Source organism: Ornithorhynchus anatinus, chromosome 2 (genome assembly GCF_004115215.2).
Source record: "Ornithorhynchus anatinus isolate Pmale09 chromosome 2, mOrnAna1.pri.v4, whole genome shotgun sequence".
NCBI classification, from domain to species: domain Eukaryota; kingdom Metazoa; phylum Chordata; class Mammalia; order Monotremata; family Ornithorhynchidae; genus Ornithorhynchus; species Ornithorhynchus anatinus.
Window position 1 is genome coordinate 140,751,796 of NC_041729.1, and position 22,707 is coordinate 140,774,502.

Consider the following 22,707-nt stretch of genomic DNA (forward strand, 5'->3'; position numbering starts at 1 on the left):
GGGGAGGACGGGACTGGGGCAGTGGCAGAGGGCTGTGGGGCTGTGGGGACTGTGGGGGTGGAGAGGACTGGGTGATTGCAGGGGACAGGGGAACTCTGATGACAGGGGACAGGGTGGGGAGGCCTGGGAGTAGGCCAGGGCCGGGGGAGCTGCAGAGCTTGAAGGGCAGAGAAGAATGGGGGAGGGCAGGGGCCGGGAAAGCCGCAGGGCCTGCCAGGGCAGAGAGGACTGGAGGAACTGCAGGTCTGCTGCCAAGGAGCTTGGTAGTGGCCAAAGCCTGCAGAGGAGTATTATAATGATAATAATGACTATTATCATTATTATAATAGTCATTATTATTATTATATTTGTTAAGCACTTACTATATGTCAACCATTTTTCTAAGTGCTGGGGTAGAAACAAGTTAACAGGTTGGACACAGTCCCTTTCTCAGATGGGGCTCACACACTTAGTAGGAGGGAGTAGGATTTTGTATTTATTAAGCACTTACTGTGTACAGAGCACTGTACCAAATGCTGGAAAAGTGTGCGGAGGTGGAATTGGCCATGGTTCCCTTCATGCTGGGACTCATAGTCTGTGATCATAAGTGGGAGAGAAGGAACTGGAGACAGATACATCATGAGTGATGAAACAAACACCCAAACAACCTAAAACAGACACAAATAAGCAAAATAAAAACAAAATCAGTAGAATGCTGTGGCTACAGGAGCAGAATTTCAGGCTCCCGGGGTCTCAGTTCAGTGCACACCCACAGCCAGGGCGAACATTACGGCAGCCACCAGACTTGCTGGGTTTTTATGGAGGCTTCACAATGTGCCTCATTCTGGGAGTGTTTTTCTCTTTCCCACCAGTGGGAGGCTGGATGAGACAGGGTCTCCTTGATGGCATGGTGGAGAGCCAGTGCCAGCTTCCCAGTATGGCAGTGGAGCTGGCACACAATAGCGGCTTTTATTTCAGCGGCCCAGCAGGCCCAGAGAATGGTGGGAGCCGGGGCTCTTGGTCGTGGGAGGAAAGGTAGCCGTTATCATGCTTGATTTGCTCAGGTGGAAGACGGGCATGGGATGAGGTGGACCAGGATTTGGGGGTGAGGAAGAGGGGAGGATGGGCGCTGGGGGCTAGGGATGGGAGGCCAGGGGTTGGTTAGCCCAGATGTGAGATGGACCTGACCAGGAGGCATGTGCCCTTATTGACTCATAGGTAAGAGCCCTCTCACGAGAGGCCAGGCTATGCCTGTCAGGCTCAGACAACTTTTGCCCCCTAAAGTGTTGACCAGGGGGCCGGCCCTTCCTGCCTGGTGCCAGGCCTAGGGGAATCACTGGGCCCGTAGGGGCAATCAGATAATCATATTTATTGAGTGCTTACTGTGTGCAAAGCACTGTACTAAGTATTTGGGAGAGTACAGCACAACATCATAACGGACACATTCCCTGCCCACAATGAGTTTATAGTCTAGGGGACTTTAGGAGTGGTTTTTGCTGATCCTGAAGCACCGTAGCCTAGTGAAAAGAGCATGGACCTGGATTCAAATCCCTGCTCGGGCACTTGCTTACTATGTGACTGGGGGCAAGTTGCTTAACTTTTCTTTCCCTCAGTTTCCCATTCTGTAAAATGGAGATTTAAACTGCCAGCCCCACATGGGACATGGACTGTGTCCAATCTAATTAGAATGTGTCTATACCAGCGCTTAGTGACAGTGCCTGACTCATAGTAAGCATATAACAAACGTCATGAAAAAAAGAAAAAAACTCACCCCTCTTTATCCTCCTCCCGCCCCCACTCTGTGACCCCCTCAGAAGTCATCGGGGTGGCCGAGCTGGTGAACAAGATCAACAGACCCTGGTTCAGCAAGTTCGACGAGGACTTGGCCACAGGCTTCTCCATAAACTGCGGCATCAGCATCGCTCATGTGAGCACCAACCCTGGCTGGGCTCCGTTCCCATTGCCAGCCCCTGACTCCTAGCCCCTGACCCCTAGCCCACGTTTCCTCTCTTCTATCCCTTCTTCCCTATCCCTGCCCTCTGTCCCTCTCCTCTATCCTTTGTTCCTCATCCCCTATCCCTTCTCCTTGTACCCATCCTCTACCCCCTTTCTCCCTCCTCCAACTCCTGCACTCTCCCCTTTCCCTTGTCCCATTCATTCGTTCATTCAGTAGTATTTATTGAGTGCTTACTATGTGCAGAGCACTGTACCAAGTGCTTGGAATATACACAGCAACAGATAGAGACAATCCCTGCCCAGTGACGGGCTCACAGGCTAATCGGGGGAGACAGATGCACAAAAATAAGACAACATAATCATGATAAATAGAATCAAGGAGATGTACACCTCATTAACAAAATAAATAGGGTAATTAAAATATATAGAAATGAGCACAGTGCTGAGGGGAGGGGAAGGGATGTGGCGCAGTGGAAAGAGCACGGGCTTTGGAGTCAGGGCTCATGAGTTCGAATCCCAGCTCTGCCACTTGTCAGCTGTGCGACTGTGGGCAAGTCACTTAACTTCTCTGTGCCTCAGTTCCCTCATCTGTAAAATGGGGATTAAGACTGTGAGCCCCACGTGGGACAACCTGATTCTCCTGTGTTTACCCCAGCGCTTAGAACAGTGCTCTGCACATAGTAAGCGCTTAACAAATACCAACATTATTATTATTAAGGGAGAGGGGGAGGAGCAGAGGGAAAGGGGACTTAGCTGAGGGGAAGTGAAAGGGGGAAGGGGGAGGGAGCAGAGTGCAGAGGGGGAGCAGAGAGGAAGCAGAGGGAGCAGAGGGAAAAGGGGAAGCTCAGTCTGGGAAGGCCTCTTGGAGGAGGTGAGCTCTCAGTAGGCCTTTGAAATGGGGAAGAGAGTTAGTTTGGCAGAGGTGAGGAGGGAGGGCATTCCAGGACAGCAGGAGGACGTGGGCCAGAGGTCGACAGCGGGATAGGAGTGAACAGGGGAGAGTGAGGAGGTGAGTGGCAGAGGAGTGGAGCATGCAGGGTGGGCAGTAGAAAGAGAGAAGGGATGTGAGGTAGGAGGGTGCAAGGTGATGGAAAGCCTTGAAGCCCAGAGTGAGAAGTTTTTGTTTCGTGCAGAGGTTGATGGGCAACCACTGGAGGTTTTTAAGGAGGGGAGTGACATGCCCAGAACGTTTCTGCAGGAAGATGATCCGGGCAGCAAAATGAAGAGTAGACTGGAGTGGGGAGAGACAGGAGGAAGGGAGGTCAGAGATAAGGCTGACACAATAATCCAGCCAGGATATTATGAGGGCTTGTACCAGAATGGTGACCGTTTGGGTGGAGAGGAAAGGGCGGATATTGGCAATATTGTAAAGGTGAGACCGGCCGGCATTGGTGACAGATTGGATGTGTGGGATGACTGAGAGAATAGGTAGACACATTACCTACCCACAGTTCAGGTTGCTACCAAGTGCTCAATAATAATAAAAAACCCTCTCTCGAACCCACTTCCCCTTTCAGTTATCACCCTATCTCCCTATTACCCTTCCTTTCCAAGCTCCTAGAATGAGTTATCTACACTCGCTGCCTAGAATTCCTTAACTCCAATTCTCTGCTGGACCCCCTCCAATCCGGCTTCCGTCCCCTCCACTCTATCGAGACTGCTCTCTAAAAGGTCACCCATGACCTCCTTCTTGCCAAATCCAATGGCTCCTACTCTATCCTAATCCTCCTTGACCTCTCAGCTGCCTTTGACACTGTCGACCATCCGCTTCTCCTCCACACCTTATCTCACCTTGGCTTCACAGACTCCATCCTCTGCTGGTTCTCATCTTTCTGGCCATTTATTTTCAGTCTCCTTCGCAGGCTCCTCCTCCCCCTCCCATCCTCTAACTGTAGGAGTTCCTCAATGGTCAGTTCTTGGCCCTCTTCTGTTCTCCATATGCACTCACTCCCTCAGTGAACTCATTCGCTCCCACGGCTTCAACTATCATCTCTATGCAGATGACACACAGATATACATCTCTGCCCTTCTCCTCTCCCCCTCCCTTTGGGCTCATATCTCCTCCTGCCCCCGGGACGTGTCTACCTGGATGTCTGTCTGCCACCTAAAACTCAACATGGCCAAAACTGAGCTCCTTATTTTCCCTCCCAAGCCCTGTCCTCTTCTTGACTTCCCTATCACCGTGGATGGTACAACCATCCTTCCTGTCTCTCAAGCCCGCAACCTTGGTGTCATCCTTGACTCGGTTCTCTAATTCACCCACACATCCAATCCATCACCAACATCTGCCGGTCTCACCTTTATAATATCGCCAAGATCCGCCCTTTCCTCTCCACCCAAATGGCTATTTTACTGATACAGGCTCTCATAATATCCTGGCTGGATTATTGTGTCAGCCTTCTCTCTGATCTCCCTTCCTTCTGTCTCTCCCCACTCCAGTCTATTCTTCATTCCGCTGCCCAGCTCATCTTCCTGCAGAAACGCTCTGGGCATGTCACTCCCCTTCTTAAAAACCTCCAGTGGTTGCCTATCGACCTCTGCACGAAACAAAAACTTCTCACTCTAGGCCACAAAGCTCTCCATCACCTTGCCCCCTCCTACCTCTCCTCCCTTCTCTCTTTCTACTGTGCACCCTGTAGGCTCAGCTCCTCTGCAACCCACTTCCTCACCGTCCGCCGTTCTCGCCTATCCCGCCGTCGACCCTTGGACCACGTCCTCCCACTGTCCTGGAATGCCCTCCCTCCTCACCTCTGCCAAACTAACTCTCTTCCCCTCTTCAAAGCCCTACTGAGAGCTCACCTCCTCCAAGAGGCCTTCCCAGACTGAGCTTCCCCTTTTCTCTCTGCTCTCTCTGCTGCCTCTCTGCCCCCCTTTCACCTTCCTTCAGCTAAGCCCCCTTTGCCCCCTACTTTCCCTCTGCTCCTCCCCCTCTCCCTTCCCCTCCCCTCAGCACTGTGCTCATCTGCTCATTTGTATATATTTTTATTACCCTATTTATTTTGTTAATGAGATGTACATCTCCTTGATTCTATTTATTGCTATTGTCTTTGTCCATCTGTCTTCTCCGATTAGACTGTAAGCCCATCAATGGGCAGGGATTGTCGCTATCTGTTGCTGAATTGTACATTCCATGTGCTTAGTACAGTGCTCTGCACATTGTAAGTGCTCAATAAATACTATTCAATGAATGGAGAGTTGCTCACTCTGACTTTGTTTTTCACTCATTTCTTTCCCTCGAAAGTGAAAATGCTGCTCTCTCTCTCCCCACCCCTCAAAAAACAGAAATCAGGTCCTGGAGGCAGTTTACAGACTCCCCACCTCCAACCCGGGGCCTGAGGTGCTAGCCAGGCAGGGAGCCGAAGAAGGTTGGTTGTTGGTTGGGAGGGTGGGGGAACTTTCTGCCTTCAAGAGGTGGGGGTCTCTTGGGCATGGCAGGGCTGGGCCCAGACCCCGATTCTAGTGCTTCCCAATGGGTCGGGGTTTTGAAGAAGAGTTGGGGCTGTGCCCAGCAGAAGAGATGAAGGTAGCATAATGGGAGAGTGTTTTCCTAGCCCCCACTCTGTGGGGTGGTCCCCCCTCCCATCCTTGGGGAGAGTATATGTGGGGAGGGATCATAGGGAGCAGGATCCTGCACCAGGCTTGCGAGTGGAGGTTCAGCATGGGGGAAATGACTAGGAGGTTCCCAGGGTTGGGGGCAGGCCCTGGACTTTGAAGCCAGAGGTCACTTCCCTTTATCCCCTCAGCTCCCTGCCCGCCCGCCCCCCAAAAATAAAAGCACTCTCATTGTCTTGCCGGGTTTCTTTGCAGGGCACTGGCACCGCAAAGCTAGGAGATGGGGCAGGCTCACGTGGTCATGATCGCTGCCCTCTGGGTCCAGATCCTGTTGCAAACACCTCAGGTACTCACTCTCCCCCATCTTCCTGTACAAACAATCACTAAAAGATGAGGTGTTTTTTTTAATCAATCAATCAATCAGTGGTAGTTATTGAGCACTTAATATGTGCAAAGCACTGTTCTAAGTGCTGGGAGGGTATGATACAAGAGAATTAGCAGACATGTTCCTGGCCCTTAATGTGCTTACAGAGTATTTGGTAAGAGCTTTTTTTATGGTATTAGTTAAGCTCTTACTATGTGCCAGGCACTGTTCTCAGCACTCTGGTAGATACTAGGTAATCGGAATGGATATAGTCTCTGACCTACATGAGGCTCACCATTTTAATCCCCATTTTTCAGATGAGAGAACTGAGACACAGAGAAGTTTAGGATTTGCCCAAGGTGTCAGAGCAGACAAGTGGAGGAGGTGGGAGAAGAACCCAGGTCCTTTTGACTCCCAGACCCGAGGTCTATCCAATAGGCCATACTGCCTCTCAGTCATTGTACTAAGTTCTAGGGTACATGCAAGCTAATCAGGTTGGACACAGTCCCTATCCCACATGGTACTCGAAGTCTTAAACTACATTTTAAAGATGAGTTAACTTAGGTACAGAGGAAGCTCTCCGTCACCTTGCCCCCACATCTCACCTCCCTTCTCTGTTGCTACTGCCCACCCCATACACTCCGCTCCTCTGCTGCTTACCTCCTCACTGTCCCCCGTTCACGCCTATCCCACCATTGACCCCTGGCCCATGTCCTACAGCTGTCCTGGAATGCCCTCCCTCCTCACCTCCGCCAAACTAATTCTCTTCCCCTCTTCAAAACCCTTCTGAGAGCTCACCTCCTCCAAGAGACCTTCCCAGCCTGAGATCCCCCCTTTTCCCTCTGGTCCCCCTCCACCCTCTGCTCTTCCCCCTTGCTCCTTCCCCTTCCCTCAGCACTGTGCTCATTTATATATATTATTTATTACCCTATGTATTTTGCTAATGAGGTGTACATCCTCTTGATTCTATTTATCATGATAATGTCATCTTGTTTTTGTTTCATTCTGTTTTGCTCTGCCCTCTGTCTCCCCCGATTAGACTGTGAGTCCATCATTGGGCAGGGGTTGTCTCTATCTGTTGCCGAACTGTACATTCCAAGCGCTTAGTACAGTGCTGTGAACATAGTAAGCACTCAATAAATATTATTGAATGATAGTGAAGTGACGTACTCCAGGTCACACCAGTTCCTGAGATGTGCATATCCCTGTTGCTCTTGGGGCAGGGGCAAATGGGGCCAGGGGCGGGAGGGAGCTTTGGGTGGAGTTGAAAGTCCGGGAGATGGTGGCAAGTTGGAGAGTGGGTGGGCTTAATGAGGGAAGACTTCACAGTTGTGGTGGTCTGTGTTGTGCTATAAAGGAAGGGAGAGCGATGTGGAACTAGGAAAAGAGTTTTCTGGTTTCTGCAATTTCTGTAAGGTTAACAATATTATTATTATGATCATCATCATCATCATTATTGTTATCATTATATTCGTTAAAGGCTTACTATGTGCCAAGCATTGTTCTAAGTTCAGGGGTAGATACAAGCTAAACAGGTCAGACACAGTCGTTGTTCCATATGGGGCTCACAGGAGGAGCAACAGGCATTGAATTTCCATTTTATAGATGAGGAAACTGAGGCACTAAAAGTGAAGTGACTTACCCAAGGTCACATAGCAAGCAACTGGCAGAACCAGGATTAGAACACTGGCCCTCTGTCTCCCAGGCCTGTGCTCTTTCCACTAGACCACGCTGCTCCCCAAAAGGATCACCCCCGATTCAGAATCTCTGCTCCCAGAATCAGCTTTCCAAAGCTGAGGTTCTCCCTGGCCCCCTGGACCTCAAATCCACTGGCATCTGGTATGCTGGATCCAGGGCATTGCCCTCAGGAAATGTGTTGCACCAGCCCCTATCACACTACTCTCCACCTTCAAATATATTTCAGAGATGTCAGCAAACCAGGAACAATGGTGGATAGCAAGGGAGTCCAGAGTGGGCCAGGGAGGGGTCAACGGCATTGTCCCACTTGTGCTTTCCATCTCTTCCCCAACCTCAGCTATTCTCTCTTCCCACACAAGCTTCTTTACTGTCCTTTGGTTGTGTTCCCCCCTCCACTCGCCACCTGGAAACCCATCCCTGCTCAGATCTGCTAAACTACATTGCTCCCCAATTCTAGGCCTTCCTGGAAAGTCACCTCCAGGAAGCCATCCCAGAAGGCTCTTAACTTTTCAGCTACCTCAGAACTCATGTGTGTCTGTTTATTGATTAGTTAATCACTGATTTATTAATTCACTTTATGAGTCCTTTCTATCTAGTCTCATGTTTAAGGTCTTATTTTCATTATTTCAACTCAGATTCTCATCCTTCTGCCCCTTGGCTGCCCTAAAGTGCTTCTCCCACCTAATCCTAGGCTTCTGAATGGCCCTAATCACTAACCATCCGAGGATTTGACAACCTTGCCTGGCCCCCAGATCTCTGCCCCTGCTCCATCTCTGACAGGGGGAGAGGAAGGGTCTAGGCTTGGTGCCCAGGAGGCCCATGTCTCCCCTCAGGTGCCAGCCCCATAATCCTCTTTGCCCAGGTGGGAGGCCAGCAGATCGAGATGACCATGGAATATGGTGCTTTTGATGACCAGTATAAAGGATGTGAAAATGACGTGGATTCTATAGCCCCCCAACTCCTGCAGGACGAAATGAGAAACAATGCATTGCTCGAAGAAGTGGAAGAATGAGACCAAGCAGAAGGTGTCTCCCCTCCCCTCAGGCTTCAAGGATGAGTATGGCATAGCGGTCATGATGTACACCAATCACCGCCTTTATCTAGACTTCAACAAGGCTGTGAGGAGAAACGGGATGTCTCTGGAGTACTACAAGAATAACTTTTGGTACAAAGCCTTCCACTTCTACCTGACCAGGGCCCTGCAGCTCCTGCCAAAGGTCAAACGCACCATGCAGCTTTTTCGGGGCTCTAAGAAAAAGTTCTATCACAGAGGGATGGGCCTCATGCGCTTTGGGCACTTCGGCTCCACATCCCAGAATTCGGTAAGTGAGATGTTCGGTACGAGCACCTTCTACACCATCAATACCTCCTTGAGAGTGGATATCCAAAACTTCTCCTTTTATGAATATCAACGAGAAGTGCTGAGCCCTGTGAATGAAGTCTTCAACATCACTCCAGGGAAGGAGGGAGTCCACTTCATCCTCAACTCAAGGAAGACTTTAGCCTGTTTCAACTGTGCCTACAAAGGAAGTGATTTAGTGGGTAATATCTCGGGGTTAATCCTTGAAGGGAATTCCTTGGGGTGAGGGGAAGAGGGTCCTCTTTGATGTCTTCTCTCTAATTCAAAACCATCCAAATAAACATTTTTTTAGAGAAGGCCTTTCCTGACTAATCCTCTCTCATTGCAAACTAAGTGTAGTTATTTCTTCAGTTCATTCAATCGTATTTATTAAGCACTTACTATGTATAGAGTACTGTACTGAGTGCTTGAGAAAGTACAATAAAACAACAAACAGTGACATTAGCAGCATGGTTTAGTGGATAGAGCATGGGCCCAGAATTCAGAAGGACCTGGGTTCTAATCGCTGCTCCGCCACTGGTCTGCTGTGTGCCTAAGTTCCCTTATTTGTATAATGGGGCTTAAGACTGTGAGCCTCATGTGGGACAGGGGCTATATCCAACCTCATTTTGCTTGTATCCACCACAGCACTTAATACAGTGTGTGGTGCACAGTAAGTGCTGAATAAATGCCACAGTTATTATTATAAACAGTGATAGAGATCAGGGCTGGCGATGTAGATTTGGGAATCATCCGCAGAGAGGTGGTAGTTGAAGTTATGTGAGTGAATGAGTTCCTCAAGGGAGTAGGTGTAGATGGAGAATAGAAGGGGACCCAGAACTGAACCTTAAAGGACTTCCAGAGTTAGGGGGTGGGGGGCAGAGGAGGAGACCTCGAAAGAGACTGACCATGAGCGGCCTGAGAGCTAGGAGGAGAACCAGGAGAGGACAATGTTGGTAAAGTTGAGGTTGGATAATGTTTCCAGGAGAAGGGGGTGGTTGACAATGTTGAAGGTAGCTGAGGGTTCGAGGAGGATGAGGATGGAGTAGAGGCAGTTGGATTTGTCAAGGAGATCATTGGTGACCTTTGAGAGGGGCTTTTCTATGGAATGAAGGGAATGGAAGCCAGCTTGGAGAGGATCAAGGAGAGAATTGGAGGAGAGGAACTTGAGACAGCGGGTGTAGACAAGTGGTTCAAGGCATTTGGAGAGGAATGGTATGGGGCAATAACTGGAGGGAGACATGGAGTCAAGAGAGGGTTTTTTGAAGATGGGCATGGGCAAGTTTGAAAGCAGTGGGGAAGAAGCTATAGAAGTGAGAACAGTTGAAGATGACAGGGAGGAAAGAAAAAAGGGGACAAGTGTTCTGATAGGGTGTGAAGGAATGGGGTTGTATGGGCAGGTGTAGGGAGTGAGGTTTGAGAGAAGACAGGAGATCTCTAGAGATACTACTGGGAAAGATGGGAGAGTTGAAGGAAATGCAGCAGGGAAGAGGGACTGCGGGAGGAGCAGGGGCGATTTTAGGGAGATCATGCCTGAGAGTATCAATTTTCTCAATAAAGTAGGTGGTCAGGTCATTATGGGCAAGTTACTGGGGAGGCGGGGGGGATGGGGTTTTGAGAAGGGAAATGTCTGGAACAACTGGTGACGGTGAGGGGCATGGGTGTCAATAAAGATGGAGAGATAATTTTGCTGGATAGAGGAGAGGGAAGAGTTAAAGTACAGAAGGATAAACATGAAGTGGATGAAGAGTCAACCTGATACCTAGATTTCTGCCCACAGTGCTCTGTGGCTCATGCACAAGAGCGAAGGAGGTGGATCGCGCAGGTGATTCAGGGCTGTAGGTTAGCGATACAAAATCGATGAAGGGATTAGGGGGCAAGTGAGTTAAATAGAGAGTGTGGAGTTGAGAGCGTCAATTTGTTCATCAAGGGATGGTTGTTTGGGTACAGAAACTAAGCGGGGCATGATGAGTTGAGAAAATTGGATGGAGTCAAAAGATTGGAAGTCTCTATCGGGGAACAGTACAGATTTGCGGAGAGGCTTATGAAAGAGAAGGCAGGTGAGGAGGTTGTGGTCAGATAGAGGGATTTCAGGGTTGGTTAGAGTAGAGACTATGCAGTTGCTAGAGATAATGAGATGGAGTACGTTTCTAAATTAGTAAGTGGGCTAGATGGGGTGAAACAGGAGGTCAGTGGAGTTGAGTGATGGAAGGCAGGTGACAGAAAGGTCATCAGGCACATCTGTGTGGATACTGAAGTCCCCAAGGATCAATGTAGGCAAAGAGAAAGAGGGAAGGAATGTGAGAAAGGGATCAAAATGGTTAAATTTGGAGGTGGGACCTGGGGGGGAGGTAGGTGACCATTATTAGAATCTGGAGTGAGTCATAGAGGCAAATGACATGGGCTTTGAATGAAGGGAAAGAAAGGGATGGGGTAGGTGGAATGGTGTGAAAGCGACATTGTGGTGCGAGAAGGAAGTCAACACTTCTTCCAAACTCTTTTGCATTGTGCTCATTCATTCATTCATTCAGTAGTATTTATTGAACACTCACTATGTGCAGAGCACTGGGCTAATTGCTTGGAATGTACAATTCGGGAACAGATAGAGACAATCCCTGCCCAGTGACGGGCTCATAGTTTAATCAGGAGACACCGATAGCAGAGCCAAACAAAACGAAAAAAAACAAGACATTATCACGGTAAATAGAATCAAGGGGATGTACACCTCATTAACAAAATAGGGTAATAAATAATATATACAAATGAGCAGAGTGCTGAGGGGAGGGGAAGGAGGGAGGGGGAGGAGCAGGGGGTGGGGTGGGGACGGAAAAGGAGGGGGAGCAGAGGGAAAGGGGGCTCAGCTGAAGGGAGGTGAAGGAGGAAGGGGGAGGAGCAGGGGATGGAGGTGGAGCAGAGGGAAAAGGTGGGAGGTGATTCTGGGAAGGTCTCTTGGAGAAGGTGAGCTCTCAGTAGGACTTAGAAGAGGGGAAGAGAGTTAGTTTGGCAGAGGTGAGGAGGGAGGGCATTCCAGGACAGCAGGAGGACGTGGGCCAAGGGTCGATGGGGGGATAAGCGTGAATGGGGGACAGTGAGGAGGTGAGCGGCAGAGGAGCAGAGTGTACGGGGTGGGCAGTAGAAAGAGAGAAGGGAGGTGAGGTAGGAAGGGGCAAGGGGATGGAGAGCTTTGAAGCCAAGAGTGAGGAGTTTTTGTTTTTTGTGGAGGTTGACAGGCAACTACTGGAGGTTTTTAAGGAGGGGAGTGACATGCCCTGAGCGTTTCTGCAGGAAGATGATCCGGGCAGTGGAATGAAGAATAGACTGGAGTGGGAAGAGACAGGAGGAAGGGAAATCAGAGAGAAGGCTGACACAGTAATCCAGCCAGGATATTATGAGAGCTTGTGCCAGCAAGATAGCCGTTTGGACGGAGAGGAAAGAGTGGATCTTGGCGATATTGTAAAAGTGAGACTGGCAGGTGTTGGTGACGGATTGGATGTGTGGGGTGAATGAGAGAGCCGAGTCAAGGATGACACCAAGGTTGTGGCCTTGAGAGATGGGAAGGATGGTCGTACCATCCATGGTGATAGGGAAGTCAGAAAGAGGACAGGACTTGGGAGGGAAGATAAGGAGCTCAGTTTTGGACATGTTGAGTTTTAGGTGGCGGGCAGACATCCAGGTGGAGACGTCCTGGAGGCAGGAGGAGATACGAGCCTGAAGGGACGGAGAGAGAACAGGGGAGGAGATGTAGATTTGGGTGTCATCTGCGTAGAGATGATAGTTGAAGCTATGGGAGCGAATGAGGTCACCAAGGGAGTGAGTATAGATGGAGAACAGAAGAGGGCCAAGAACTGACCCTTGAGGAACCCCTACAGTTATTCATTCAATAGTATTTATTGAGCGCTTACTATGTACAGAGCACTGTACTAAGCACTTGGAATGTACAAATAGGCAACAGATAGTTGCCTGCCCATTGATAGGCTTACAGTCTAATCAGTTAGTGGATGGGAGGGGGAGGGAGAGCCCGCGAAGGAGACCGAGAATGAACAGCCAGAAAGAGGAGAACCAGGAGGGGACGGAGTCCATGAAGCCAAGGTGAGATAAGCTGTGGAGAAGGGGATGGTCGACAATGTCAAAGGTAGCTGAGAGGTCGAGGAGGATTAGGATAGAATAGGAGTCATTGGATTTGGTGAGAAGGAGGTCATGAGTGACCTTTGAAAGAGCAGTCTCAGTGGAGTGAAGGGGATGGAAGCCAGATTGGAGGGGGTCTAGGATTGGATTTGGTGAGAAGGAGGTCATGGGTGACCTTTGAAAGAGCAGTCTCAGTGGAGTGAAGGGGACGGAAGCCAGATTGGAGGGGGTCTAGGAGAGACTATTCTCCGAAGCATTTGCTTGACACACAGTAAATAATAAATAGCACTGATTGATTGATTGATTGATTGATCAAAGGCCTCGGAATCAGAGGGCCTGGGTTCGCCCCATCAACGTGGCCTTGGCAAAGCCACTTTAATTTTTCTGTGCTTCAATTTCCTCAACTATAAAATGGGGATTCACTATCTGCTCCTCTGCCTACTTAGACTATGAGCCTATTATAGGTCAGGGACTGTGGTCTGCCCAGATTTTCCATTATCTTTCCCAATCAATCAATCAATCTATCAATCCTATTTATCGTGCACTTAGCATGTGTAGTTCACTTTACTAAGCACTTGGGAGAGTACAATATAACAGAGTTGTTAGACAAGCTTCCTGCCCACAATGTTGCTTTGAGAAGCAGCATGGCCTAGTGGACAGAGCATGGTCCTGGCAGTTAGAAGAACCTGAGTTCTAATCCTGGCTCCATCACTTGTCTGCTGTGTGACCTTGGAAAAATCACTTCACTTCTCAGTGCCTCAGTTACCTCATCAATTAAATGGGGATAAAGATTATGAGTCCCATGTGGGACATAGACTCTGTCCAACCTACTTAGCTTGAATCTACCCCAGTGCTTACTACAGTGCCCCGCACATAGTAAGCACTTAACAAATATCATTTAAAAATATGAGCTAACAGTCTAGAGGGGGAAACAGATATTAATATAAACTACAGATTTGTACATAAATGTAGTGGGGATGAGGAAAGGGTGAATGAAGAGTGCATTACCAAGGGTAAAGGAGACACTGAAGGGAATGAGAGAAGAGTCACTTCAGTTCTCTGGGCCTCAGTTACCTCATCTGTAAAATGGGGATTAAGACTGTGAACTCCATGTGGGACAGGGACTGAGTCCAACCTGATTAGCTTGCATTTGCCCTAGTGTTTAGAACAATACTTGAGTCATACCAAATGCTTAACAAATATCATTATTATGATTACTATTATTGATCATAATAATAATGAGGAAATGAAGGGTGAGTCAGAGAAGACATGTTGGAGGAGATGTGCTTTCAATAAGGTTTAGAAGGTGGGGAGAGAGATTGTAGGATATGAAGAGGGAGGGTGTTCCAAGCCAGAGGCAGAACATGGGCAAGAGGCCAGCAGCCACTTAGGTGAGACTGAAGTACAGTGAGTAGGTTGGCAGTAGTGGAGCGAAGTGTGAGGCCTGAGTAGTGGTAGCAAATCGAGGAGGTAAAGTAGGAGGGGGCTAAGTGATTGAGTGCTTTAAAACTGATGGTAAGGAGTTTCTGTTTGATTCAGAGATGGATGGGCAAACAAATGGGCATTCTTGATAAGGTGTGCTTAGTACAGTGCTTGGCACATAGTAAGGCAGTTATCACATTCCACCATAATAATAATATTTAGTAATATTATTGTTGTTATTTCCGGGCACTGCACAAAACAGATGCTCAGTACACAGTCATGACTGACTGACATGAAAGTGCTTAGTACAGTGCCTGGCATGTAGTAAACACTCTAATTCACCCCACATATCCAATCTGTCACCAAATCCTGCCAGCCTCACCTTCACAACATCTCCAAGATCATCCTTCCCTCTCCATCCAGACTGCTTTCTCTTTAGTATAATCACTCATCCTATCCTGTCTGGATTACTGCATCAGCTTCCTTTCTGACCTTCCAACCTCCTGCTTCTCCCCACTTCAGTCCATACCTCACTTGGCTGCTTAGATTATCTTTCTACACAAAGGTTCAGGGCATGTCACCCACCTCCTCAAAACTCTCCAGTGATTGTCTATCAACCTCCATAACACCAAAAACTCCTCACTATTGGCTTCAAAGCTCTCCATCACCTTGCCCCTTACCTCACCTCCCTTCTCTCCTTCTAGATCCCAGCCCGCACACTCCGTTCCTCTGACGCTAACCTTCTCACTGTGCCTCGATCTCACCTGTCTCACTGTCTGTCTGTCTCGCCTTTGGCCCATGTCCTACCTCTGGCCTGGAATACCCTCCCTCCTCTAATCTGCCAAACAATCACTATTCACCCCTTCAAAGCCCTACTGAAGGTGCACCTCCTCCAAAAAGTCTTCCCAGACTAAGCCCCCTTCTCCTCACCTCCCCCCTCCCTTCCGTTTCACCTCAACTCGCTCCTTTTGCTCTCCATCCCCCACCCCACAGCACTTATGTATATATGTATATATCTATAATTCTATTTATTTATACTGATACCTGTTTACTTGTTCTGATGTCTGTCTGCCCCTCCTCTAGACTGTACAGATGGTGTGGGCTGGGATTGTCTCTATTGCTGAACTATACTAAGTGCTTAGTACAGTGCTCTCCACACAATAAGTGCTCAATAAATATGATTGAATGAATGAATACCATAATTATGATTATTATTGTATCATGGGGAAAGGGGTGGAGAGTCTTGTACTAGATGGGAAGCAGCATGGTGTAGTGGGTAGAACATGGGTCTGGTATTCAGAAGGTCATGGGTTCTACTCATGGCTCTGCCACTTGTCTCCTGTGGGAACTTGGGCAAGTCCTCTCACTTCTCTGTGCCTCAATTACCTTATGCGTAAAATGGGAATTGAGACTGTGAGCACCACATGGAACAGGGACTGTGTCTAACCTGATTTGCTTGTATCCACCCCAGCACTTAGTACAGTTTCTGGCACATAGTATAAGCACTTAAATACCACAATTATTATTATTATTATGGATACCAGGGCAGTGTCCATCAGGAATTCACTCCCTCACCACAACCCCATGTTTCTGTGGGAGATTTGTAGGCGCTGATGGAATGCTGTTGGAGTGGAGTGTGGAGGACCAGAAGAGGGGAGGAGGAGCCAGAGTAGCCAGGTGGGGACTGACCTTCTATTTTCTTTGTGTTTCAGATGAGAAAAATGCCACTTGCAGTTCAGGTGAGGGGCCATCTCTTTTCCCATCCCTGCCCCTCCCTCGTCAAGGTCCCTGACTCCCAGCCCTGTGCTCTATCCAGTACGCAAAGGACCGTGGACTGGAGGGAGACCAGGGCTGTGTCCACCGAAAACACAGGAGAGAGGACAGAGGGGATGTTGCTGTGGTGTTTTTGGCAGGGGGAGGGGTTAGGGTTGAATATTGTTTTGAAGGTGGGGAGGGTGATTGCCTGTTGGATATGAAAAGGGAGGGTGTTCCAGACCAGAGGCAGGGTGTGGGCAAGAGGTCGGCAGCAAGATAATTGAGATTGAGATATAGTGAGTAGGTTGGCATTAGAAGAGTGAAGAGTGCAGTCTGGGTTGTAGTAGCAAGTCAAGGAGGTAAGGTAGGAGGGGGCTAGGAGATTGAATGCTATAAAGCCGGTGTGGTAAGGAGTTTGATGCAGAGGTGATGGGCAACCCACTGGAAGTACTTGAGAAATGGTGCTGAGTACAGTGCTTGGCACATAGTAAAGCACTTACCACATTCTACCATAACAACAATATTATTATATTATAATATTATAATTATATTATATTATATTATTGCACAACAATATTATTATTGTATTACAGGGCATGACACTGAACAGATGCTCAGTAGACATTCATGACTGACCTATAAGGGGCTTGTGCCAAGGGGAAGGGGACCAAGGGTCCTGAACTCGATGGAGACCAGGGCTGTGTCTATCAGGAATTCATATCGCCACTCAAACCCCATGTGGCTGGAGAAGATTTGAGGGACTGATGGGGTGCGTTGGAGTGGAGTGTGGAGGGCCGGGAGAGGGGAGGAGGTGCCAGAGCAGGCAGGAGGGGTCTGACCATCTACTCTTTTTGTGTTTCAGATGGGAAAAGTGCCCCTTGGAGTTCAGGTGAGGGGCCACCTCTTCTCCCATCCTACCCCTCTCTACCAAATTTCCTGACTCTCTGGCCTATGCTTCATCCAGTACGCCAAGGACCCTGGATTGGAGGGACATCAGGGCTGTGTCCATCGAAAACACAGGAGAGAGGACAGATAGGGTGTTGCTGTGGTTTTTTTGGTGGGGGGAAGAGTTAGGCTTGAATACTGTTTTGAAGGTGGGGAGAGTGATTGCCTGTTAGAAACGAAAATGACAGCGGTGTTCCAGGCCAGAGTCAGGACGCAGAAGAGTAAAGTGAGCAAGATGGACATGAATGAGATACAGTGAGTACGTTGGCATTAGAAGAGTGAAGAGTGTAGGCTGGGTTGTAGTAGTAAGTCAAGGAGGTAAGGTAGGAGGGGCCTAGGCGATTGAGTACTTTAAAACTGGTGGTAAGGAGTTTGATACAGACACAGATGGGCAACCCTTTGGAAGTTCTTGAGAAATGGCTCTGAGTACAGTGCTTGGCACATAGTAGAATGTTTATCACATTCTACCATAATAATAATATATTTAATATTATTATTACAGGGCACTGCACTAAACAGATGCTCAGTAGACACTGATGAATAACTGACTTATAAGAGGCTTGTACCATGGGGAAGGGGACCAAGGGTTCTGCACTAGATGGATGCCAGGGCTGTGTTCATCAGGAATTTGCACCCTACCCCACCCCTTGTGGCTGGGGGAGATTTGAAGGGGCAGATGGGGTGCTGCTGGAGTGAAATATGGAGGGCCAGGAGCGGGGAGGAGGAGCCAGAGCAGGTAGGAGGGGACTGACCTTCTATTCTGTTTGTGTTTCAGATGAGAAAGATGCCCTTTGCAGTTCAGGTGAGGGGCCATCTTGTCGCCCATCCCTGCCCTTGGCTGCAGCCCCCGAGGCCCTGGTTACCCCGCTGGCTGAGACAGACAGTCACCTCTCTGCTCTGCCTATCCCATCCACCTCCTGTCCTGGTAAGTGGGTGTGGGGAAGGGCCCAGGGGTCATGACCAGAGAGACTGCCAAGGCTCTGTCTCTCCCTGGGTCTTTGAGGCTTCAGAACTCTACCTGGGCTGTTGGGGACCTCGCTCTGACCCGATACATGAGGGCGGTGCGGTGCGGTGTTGGGCAGGACTCCAGAGGTCCCTTGTTTCCTGGTTTCTAAATAACAGAAGTGTGGGGGTGGTGGTGGGAGGGACTTCTGTTTCCGGTTGGTTTCCCCTGTGGCCCCAGTATAACCCCTTCCCTCCTCTCTCTGCACAGCACCCAGCATGGTGGCTCCCAGCTGTCTGACCCTGCTGCTGTTGCTCTCCGGCCTCCTCATCCTGCTCCCCAGCTCTGGGCTGGATCTCCCGACCCCCCATCTGTGACAGCCCAGAGTCTTTCAGTTCAGGCACATTCCCCCCCAGCACTGTCACCCACCAGGATGGCTCTAAACCACCTGCTGCCCACCCAATCCCTCATTGCCCCTGCAGTCTCCCTCCTCTCTCTAAGCACCAGCTCCCTGCCTTCACACTCACCCCCACCTCCCCTGCCCACCTCGACCCCTGCAACTCCCACTCCTCTCTTCCTTGTCCCAGTCCAGCATCTGCCTTCCCAAACCACCAGAGAAACCCTGGGGTGTCTTCTCAAATCTCCCCCAGCTTCTTCTTTATGCAGTCTCCTCAATTATTCACCTATAAGAGTGCCTTATACACTGTAGACTCCTCAGCAGCCACCAGTTATAAAATGTATTTTTAGATAGATGAAAGAGGTGGTTTTCCAAGCCTCCCTGAAGGAGAGAGACTCTAATTCCCCACCCCTACACCTTAATTCTCGCCCAGCACTTAATGGAGTTTACTGCACACAGTAACTACTACTACTACTCAGTTATTACTACTACTTGTTCCATTGTTCTTGGCAATTTATTTTTCTGTTTGCTTTTTCTAAATGAGAGGGAGTGTCACTCTAGACTCAGGACAGAGGCAAAGGGCAAGGAGATAGTGGGGTAGGGGAACAGGGGCAGAGAGACAGAAGATCCCTGGCAGGCTCAGGATGTGGCTCCTGGCTGGGTGGGGAGAGAGGGGAGGTCGGTGCTTTTGGGACCGAGTCCAGTCCCAGGGCAGGGCCGATGCGGGGTCAGAGGTTGGGAGTGTGGTTGGTCTTTACTGTTGGAGTGATGAGTGGGTAGAATTGTGGAGATCCTGGATGGGGAGGGGAGGGGGCGATAGGCGGACAGACGATCATCAGGATTGGGATTGCAAATTTTTCCTCTCAGGGTGTTGGAGACCACAGTGCCACCAGAGAGACAGGGGAGGGCGCCGGGTTCCCGGGTCCACGGAGGGAAGTGCTCCTGGCCCGGGGCCGGAGTCGGGTGGGGGGAGTGAGGGAGACCACCTGCACTCTGGCTCACGTGGACTATCACCCCTTCGGTCCTTCTGTGATAGGGGCTGTTCTGGGTGACCCCTGCTCCAACCCTATATACACCCAGAAAGATCAAGTTCGTGCCATGCTTCTCCAATCCCCCGCTGAGTGCATAGCTGGGAATTTCCCTCCCCAAGAGTGGACCTCTCGGCTGAGCAGCCCCTTCCCCTTCCCCATGCTGCTCGAGCCCCGTGGGATCCATTAGAAAGAAAAAGATTTATTCTCATGTACAAAGCCAGCAGTCCACAGGACCATGGATACGGCGGTGAGGGGCTCAGTGGAGTTGGGACCAAAAAATGTCTCCATGCAAAGGCCACGCGAGTGGGTAAGACAAGGCCCTTAGCCCAGTCTCCCAGGCCAGCCCCATGCACAGCCTCCCTCCCTGCCCCTCACCCCCCCATTGAGGTGGACTCAGAGACACGGATGAGGGAAACACTAAGGGAAGGGTTGGCAGCTCCCAGCTCCTGTTCTCTGGCCAGTCCAGGGAATTCAGGGGCCTGGGGTACAATGACCTGAGAGCAGGGGTTCAGAGGAATGGGGAGATGGGGAACTGGGGCCAGCAGGACCCGTGGTTTCTGCCCGACAAGCATTGTTCTGCTTCCTCTCCTGGACTTGGCTGAAAGGTGGACAATGAGGCATAGACCCCACTGGCCCAAGCTGGGATGGCCTGGGGATGGGTGGGGGGAGCTGACCTAAATCCCCCTCTGCACTTTTGTCCTTCCCAGAGATTGGGGTGTCTGGGCTCCACCTGGAGGGGTTCAGGGGCTTGGGTGCCAGGGTGGTCTCTGGGAGTCCTAGGGGCTCCAATAAACCTTGTCCCTCCTCTCTACCCCAACAAATGTGGCCCTGATCCCTGCACCTCCACCCTCTGCTCCCTTCCCAGCTCTGTGGGGGATGGTTATGGGGGCTTGCTTGGGGGGCAGGGGCAGTGAGTGCCGAATATCTGAGCGTAGTGGGAGTCCTGGATGTAGGCTTCTAAATCCTTCCTGGGGGGTGGGGGTGCATATTTCTGGGTGCTCTAAGTCCTTCCTTCAGCGCCCCCTGTGGAACCCAACTCTGCCTCCTTCACCCTTTTGTGGTCTCCCTCTCCCTTCCCCATCTGGATCTCTGGCCTATCTCTAGGTGTGACATCCCATCATGCAGAAAACTCAGGAAGGAGGGGGGTGGGGGCACACGAGGGAACAATTGGGACACACCTGGAATAGATTCCACAAGATTCCATGGTATCCACAAGCCTGTTTGGCTGTTTGGTAGCCAAAGACCTGAGGATGAATCCATCCTTATATTTCCCGCTGGTCCCGCTTCCCTAGGTGATGCAGTGCCAAGTCCCTCCCTCTAGTCTGATCCCTCTCCTCAAGTCCCATTTGTTCGTGTGTTGGATTGGCATATCACATGCCTCTCCGCCCCGATTGTTGTTGTCTTCATTAGCCTCTCATTATACAGCAAGTTCCTTCATTATCGGCTTTGGGTCATCCAGCGGACACTCTGTGGCTGAAGAATTCTTCTGCAAGAAGTCTTCAGCAAACGTAGGTGTTGAAGGAAACACTAGCCAGGAATTCACTGTTGCCAGGGTTGCTGATAATTTGGGGTCTCAAGCCTGTGGGCGACGGTCAGTGATTGGTTGTTGCTAAGGATGCTGATAAGGTGGATCTTGGCCTTATCAGTCACCATTTTCCTCGGGAGAACTCAATACAGCTAATAAGTATACATATTCAGTGACAGTATTGCATATACATGAGCTAATTACTATACATAGTGACAGTAATACTATTACTATTACCAATAATAATAATGGTATTTGCTAAGCACCTATCCACATGAACAGGGTTAAGCCTTGACCACAAGGGAACCAAAGCACAGAGAAGTTAAAGTGATTTGCTCGAGGTCACATAGCGGGCAAGTGGCAGGGCTGGGATTAGAATCCAGATTCTTCTGACTCCCAGGCCTGTGCTCTTCCCAGTTGACCATGCTTGCTGTTTCACTCCATGGGTGGGGCAAGGGAAGGAAAGGACATCCTGGCTATCAGTGGGGTCAGGCACTGGCAAAGGGGAGTTAGGGAGGGGGTGTCTCCTGACCAGAGGTGAGGAGTTGGAATGGAAGATCCTAGGGTTGCAAAATCATCCTCCCTGTTCTACAGGTGAGGAAACTGAGGGATGGGGGCAGGGCTAGAGGAGGAGGCCAAAACCTGGCTGGAATGCTAAAGGTAGGAACCTGGAGTCCAGGCCTCCTGCCCTGCTTTCCCACCCAGAACCTCAGCCTTCCCCACTGTTTACAGGTGTGCCCATGTGAGTGGGGAGAGTGTGCAGCTGTGTTCCCTCCCCTAACCCATCTAGGGACTCACCGCAATCTTCCGTGTGGTCTTCCATCCCTTAGTCTGGTCGGAAAGGTCGCAGGAGGTCATGAGGAGGCAGAACAGCAGGCCGTGGTGCTGCTTGTTTTTCGGATCGTAGCCCACTGGACACTGGGGAACAGGTCGGGACGTCGAGGGGGAGGGATGATTTGAGCATTCCTGCCACCTACTGGGCACGGTGGAGAACTGCACGGGACCCATAGTCCTGTCCGGAGAGAACTGGACCCTGAGCTGAGTGGGGCGGGCGACAAGAGGGTGCGAGGGGCCGAGGGAAGATTGGACGCCTGGAGACCGCACTGTCCTCAGATGATGCCCAAGCCCCTTGTCCTTCTCATCCTGTTAATTGCCCCCCGGCACAATTCCCCTCCTCTCCTTGATCCCCAGGAGTGGCATGGGTGTTTGGGAACAGCCCATTGCTTTCCCAGCCTTGCAGAACAGCGCCTCGGGCAGACCAACGGGCAGGACACTCAGTCCCTGGGGAGAGGGTTAGTTGCCTCCTCCCAACCCCCCAATAATGACAGTGCTGTTGCTGTGGCATGTGCAAATCATCCGTGAATAAGTGACACATGAGGGCTGCGTGTGGCCCCCGTGGGCTGGGTTGTACCATTAGCCGATTGGGTGCCCACAGCAGGCTAGGTACCACCAACAGCCTCAATGCCACTGAGGGCTGAACCAGCAAGGGCCCAGGCTCTTCCAGCATCCTGAGGCCCTGAGCCCCCATCAGGGCCATGAGCGGTTCTGGTCATCAGTGACGGTCTGCTCACATCAGTCATTTGGGTACCATCGAGGATCCAAGATCCCCCAAGGGCCTGGGCACCACCAGCAGGAAAGCCTGCCTGTCTAGGATGGTGAAAGAGCCTGGATTTCCA

At 50.3% G+C, this 22,707-nt stretch overlaps 1 long non-coding RNA gene and 1 pseudogene across 1 annotated transcript; both read right to left on the reverse strand.

Annotated features, from left to right (window-relative positions):
• Positions 1-22,707, reverse strand: part of LOC114805667 — a 79,446-nt pseudogene that overhangs the window by 44,331 nt on the left and 12,408 nt on the right.
• LOC114808837 lies at positions 19,686-21,936 on the reverse strand. The gene is made up of 2 exons (XR_003756605.1): positions 21,830-21,936; positions 19,686-21,183 (listed from the first exon to the last, which is right to left on the reverse strand). It is a non-coding gene; the product is annotated as an uncharacterized LOC114808837 (long non-coding RNA).